The sequence below is a fragment of the Marmota marmota genome, unplaced genomic scaffold (genome assembly GCF_001458135.2).
Source record: "Marmota marmota marmota unplaced genomic scaffold, marMar, whole genome shotgun sequence".
NCBI lineage: Eukaryota > Metazoa > Chordata > Mammalia > Rodentia > Sciuridae > Marmota > Marmota marmota.
This window is the reverse complement of record NW_026000082.1, coordinates 15,740,445-15,746,444: the sequence shown is the minus strand read 5'-3', so window position 1 is coordinate 15,746,444 and position 6,000 is coordinate 15,740,445. Positions and strand designations below refer to the sequence as shown.

Below are 6,000 nucleotides of genomic sequence, written 5' to 3'. Positions count from 1 at the left end.
CTAGAGCTGCTACATTCCCCTTTAAACTATGAAGTGACATTTGAGGATATGGCTGTGAAGTATGGATAGTAGATCAGAAAAACAGGAGCCTGGATCACTAGTGACTTCATAAGGTGCCCAGAGCATTCCTGTATCACACACTAATAAATGTTTTTATTAGTGCATTATTTATATACATAACAGTGGGGTTGATTTTGATATATTTATAGATGCATGGGATGTAATTTGGTCCATTTCAATCCCCAGTATTTCCACTATTTCCACTCTCTCTCCCTTATTCCCTCTGTCTGTTCTTCCTCTAAACTGATGGTCTTCCTGCTATTTTTTATTGGTGCTTTATAGATACACGTCCATGTAGAATTCACTGTTGTATATTCATTTATGTACATAGCATAATTTGGTCAATTTTATTATACAGTTCTTCACTTTTCTCATCTCTCCTCCCACCCCTGTGAACCTCTTCCTCATCTCCACTGATCTCCCTTTGACTTTCATGGGACTCCCCTCTGTTTATCTTATTTTACTTTAATTTCCCTATAAGACAGAAAACATTCACACTTTGAATTTCTGAGTCTAACTTATTTCACTTAACATAATATTCCCCAGTTGACCCATTTACCAAAAAATATGCCATAATTTCTTTCTTCTTTATGGCTTTGTCAAACTTCATTGTGTATATATACCACTGTACTTTATCGATTCTTCTGATGGGCATCTAGCTGATTCCATCACTTAGCTATTGTGAATTGGGCTGCTATAAACCATGTTCATATATAACTGTAGTATGCTGATTTTAGTTCTTTTAGATAAATATCAAGGAGTGGTGTAGCTGGACAATATATTGATTGCATTGCTAGTTATTTTATAATTCTCCATACTGCTTTCCAAAGTAGTTGTACTTATTTGCAATACCACCAGCAATGTATGAGTGTATCTTTTTCCCCAAAATCCTCACTAGCATTTATTATTATTTGTATTCTTGATGATTGTAATTTTAAGTGGAGTAAGATGAAATCTCAATGTAGTTCTAATTTACATTTCCATGATTACTAAGGATGTTAAACATTTTTTTCATAAAATTATTGGCCATTTTTAATTATTCGTTTGAGAAATTTCATTTTAGTTCCTTTATTGTTTTATTGTGTTAGGTTTCTTTTAGTTATATATACATTCTGGATACTAATACCCTGTTGGAGGAGTAGCCAGCAAAGATTTTTCTCCCATTCTCTAGGCTCTCTCTTCACATTCTTAATTGTTTATTTTGCTGTACAGAAGCTGTTTTATTTGATGCCATCCATGTATTGGTTCTTAGTTTTCTTTACTTTAGCAGTCTTGTTAAGGAAGTTGGTGCCTATGCCAATATATTGGATTGCTAAGCCTATTTTTTCTTCTAGCAGTTGCAAAGTTTCTAGTCTAATTTCTAAGCCTTGATATATTTTGAGTTGACTTTTGTGCAGAGTGAGAGATAGGGATCTAGATTCATTCTTCTACATATTGCTCTCCATTTGTTTAAAAGGCTATCTTTTGTCCAAAGTATGTTTTTGGTACCTTTGGTGAACATATCTATGTGGTGTGTCTGTGTGTTTTCTATTATATTCCATTGCTCATCATGTTTGTTTTTATGACAATTCCATACTGTTTTTGTTGCTATAGTTATGTAGTATATTGTGAAATCAGGTGTTATGATTCCTCTAGCATTGTTTTCCTTGCTTAGTATTGCTTTGGCTATTCTGGCTTTTTTATTCTGTCATATGAACTTTAGGATATGTCTTTTTTCATGTCTTTGAATAATGTCATTGGTATTTTGATGGGTTTTGCATTTAATCTGGATATAGCCTTAGATAATATGGTGATTTTGACAATATTTATTCTACCTATCCAGGACTAATGGGAAGACCTTTTATGTTCCAACATCTTCTTCAATTTCTTTCTTCATTGTTCTAAAGTTTTCATTGTAGTTTTTTTTGGTGTGTCCTAGATATAACATCTTGTCATCAGCAAAAAGATAATTTGACTTCCTCTTTCCCTACTTGACCTTCAGTTTCCAGCTCTTGCTCAATTGCTCTAGCTAGAGTTTCAATAATTATATTGAATAGGAGTGGTGAGAGTGGAATCTTTGTCTTGTACCTGATTTTAGAGGAAACGCTTTTACTTTTTCTCCATTAAGTATAAGGTTGGCTTTGGGTTTGTCATATACAGTGCTTAAAATGTTACAAATTCCTTCTATCCCTTTCCTCAACATTTTTAACACAAATGAATGCTGAATATCATTGAAGGCTTTTCATGCATCAATTGAGAAAAAAATTTGGATTCTTGTCTTTAAGTCTATTTATGTGTTGAATTACATTTATTGACTTGTATATGTTGAATCAACCTTGCTTCCCCGGGATGAAACTTATTTGGTCATGATGTACAGTCTTTTAATGTGTTTTTTATGTTATTTACCAATGCTTTAGTACAGGTTTTTGCATCTATTTTCACCAGGAATATTGGTCTATAGTTTTTCTTGCCTTGATATGTCTTTGGTTTTGGTATCAGGATGATACCAGCTTCATAAAATGAGTTTAAGAGTGTTCCCTCCCTTTCCATTTTTTGGAATAATTTGAGGAAATCTGATGTTATTTCTTCTTAATTAAGCTGAGAATTAAGCTGAGAATCCAGCCAGTTTCAAGATTATCTTTGTTCGAAAGATTTTAATTGCTACTTCAATCACATTGATTATTTTCAATATTCTCTTGGTTCAATTTGGGTAGTTCATGTGTGTTTATAATTTTTTCAATATCTTCTGTTTCTCTTTTATAATGTCAGCCACTGCACAGAAAATTCTCGAACATGCATTGTAGACAACTTATTTGCCAGACTATAATATAAATGCTATCTAGTTCAATTTATAATAGAGTCCTCCTCTCCTGTGAAACCTCATGAGGCCAGATGTTATTCCCCACAGTTCTATGGGCAGCCTAGTATTTGAGCTCCCACCAAAATTACCACTTAGCTCTGCTTACATACAATATTCTAAACCTTTTCCAGATTGTATCTCTAAACTTTTCAAAATTCCTCCTCCCACAAATCAGGTCCAAAGGCTTCTAAATCACATGGTGAGGTTAGTCACAGCAATGACTCCATTTCTCAGTACCAATTTCTGTTTTAATCAGCTTTTTCATCACTGTGGCCAAAAGACCTCAGAAGAACAATTGGAGGAGGAAAAATTTATTTTGGCTTGTGGTTACAGAGGTCTAAGTCCATAGACAGCTGGTTCTATAGCTCTGTGCCTGAGGTCGAGCAAAATATCATGGCAAAAGTGCATGATGGAGGAAAGCAGCTCAGGTTAAAGACACTAGAAAGAAGAAGAAGAAAGAAGGTGGAGTGTTCTGCTCACCAGAGACAAAACATATACCCCAAAGACATCCCCACTGATCTACCTGTTCCACCCACACCCTACCTGCCTACAGTTACCACCCAGTTAATTCATATTGGTGTATTAAACCACTGATTCGGTTACAACTCTCAGAATCTAATCATTTTATCTCTGAATGTTCTTGCAATATCTCACACATGAGATTCTTGGGAACCTGACACATCCAAACTGTACTCAACATCCCACTTTGTACTTATCTATGAGTACCTGGTTCTAGGCTATAGAGTCAACATCCTTCTCTAATGTATATGATGCCAGGTATGATACACCATCAGGGATGAAAATGTTGGAGGTCTCCAGGGAACTGTTGCCTTTAAAATCTGGACTAGAAGCTTCACTAGACCTCACAATCCAGATCCTCAGAATTCATCTTCATCAAACACCTGATATAAACTCAGTCACCCAATAAAAAGTGGACAATGGTGATCTCTTAAAAAGCCTTTCACACTTTACATGAGATTGAAAAAACAGACCATTATGCTTGTTAAGTAACTATTTTTTGTTATATGTAGAAAGCTTAATCTTAACTTATATAATTGCCTTTAGTCCTACAGTAATAGAGAGGAGATGTTTTTCCCTATTAGTTTATATCCCACATAAGGCAACTACTCTGTTACCTTGGTGCTATGGTCCAGTCTCTTGTGCTTACAGAAAAAGGCCTAATGAATTTACCTAGGTACAGACAATTTCCCTGTAATGTTTAGTCCAGTAGGGCCAAGATTAATAATATCTGACACCAAGTCCAGGCTTTTCCATTTCATCAACTGTTTATGTTTATCTCCCTTCCTTAACTACTGTGGCCTTCCCCCTAAGCTACATTATTTAATGTTCCATTTAAAAATGTTTCTAATTTTCTTTACCGTGTGTGTGTGTGTGTATGTGTGTGTGTGTGTGTGTGTGTGTGTGTGTGTATATATATATATATATATATATATATTCTTTTAGCTTAAATGAAACATAATTTCTGTAGGGTAAGGGAGTCAGAAAGAGATGGGTACTAAGATGGCTTTGGATATACTACCTCTGAAACTTCAGTTTCTTATCAGTAAACTGTAATAATGTCTCCCATCAAGGCATATGTGGAAGTTAAATTAGAAAATATGTGTAATTCATATAAAGCAGCTAGCAGAGTCATTCATATAAAACTAGGCAAATATTAAATGTTAACTTTTTTCTCTTCTCTTATATTCACCTACTGTTGAATCCAAGATTTTATAAAGAAAAATAATTCTCTGAAAAGCATCATTATGTCTCTGTTTCTCTTTCCTTGACTATTTAGACTAAAGGCATAGCTCACATTAGCAAGTTCTAAAAGGAAAGCAATTGTTAGCAGATGTTCATCTCCTTGTTGACTTATTGAAGAAGCATGTTGTAGGAGGCCTAAAGAGTATCCCACAGGAACTCATTGAAAATTTCCTGAACATGTTCAGGCATTAGATCTCTATTACTGGACTCAAAGGAACACAAATCATATCTTATCCAAAGACTTAGGAAGCTAATAGTTCATTATCAACATAGCTCTGGAGAGCTAAGCTTTCAGAAGAAAGAAAATCTGTGTTTTCTCTTCTGTTGCTTTGAAACTGCTGTAAGATTAGTAAAGAATCAGAACTTGAAAAGTCAGAGCATTCAAACTTTCTCCTTTTCTCAAAGTGTTCATCTTGAAGGTAAGAGAAAACACAAACCAGATAATAGTGATATGTTATAACTATTGGAAATTGGACTTCCATTTATTAAGTATTTTTTATGTTACCAGACTCCAAAGAGACACAATATGCATATATCTCATTAGTCCACATTACAAACCTATATAAGAACTATGGTTTGTATTCTGTAGCTGAAGCCAAAATCGAGGTCATACTGTGAACACATAGGAAATAAACATTAAAGCCAATACTAACATATATCTATGTTAGTATAAAGTTGTGCTCTTTCTAAAACCACTGGGATGAAAAGGTAATAACCAAGATATGATCTACCACATGCCTAAACGAAAAAAAATATTGAATCCTAAAAATATCTAGAAGATTTGAAAGCTCTATCATGGACACAAAATAGCAAAAACTATTATAGGTGTTATATGAGGTCATTATTTAATGTGTATTCACGGACATTTACTGAGAACATATTCATTTGTGTTAGTTTGAACTTGAGAGGCAAACATCAAGATGAAATCAGACATGCTAGAAATCTGTTGAGGGAAATGTAAAGGATTACAGGGTGAATAAGAAGTGACTGATATCTGTTAAAAGGAGGGAAGAAGGAAAGAGGATTAGGTAAGAATCTCAGACCAAGACTATAACCCTTGCTGTGCTCAGTCACTGGGTGGTGCAATGGTTAATGTCAGATGTCAATCTGATTGGATTAAGGAATACCTAGAGAAGTGGTATATCTGTGAGGATGTTTCCAGAGCAATGTGAGTCCATGGCCTCAGTGGGAAAGATCTTCCCTCAATGGGGATGGACACCATGCAATTAGAAGCCCAGGAACAACAAAAAGAGTAGAAGAAAGATAAATTTCTTCTCTTTCCTGGAGCTACGACACCCTTATTCTGTCCTCAGAAATCAGAACTGCAAATTTGGGGG

General features: G+C 34.8%; 1 protein-coding gene across 1 annotated transcript in view; it reads right to left on the bottom strand.

Moving 5' to 3' along the window:
* Agbl4 (AGBL carboxypeptidase 4) overlaps positions 1 to 6,000 on the bottom strand; it is a 1,414,634-nt gene that overhangs the window by 1,055,071 nt on the left and 353,563 nt on the right. The window lies entirely within an intron of this gene.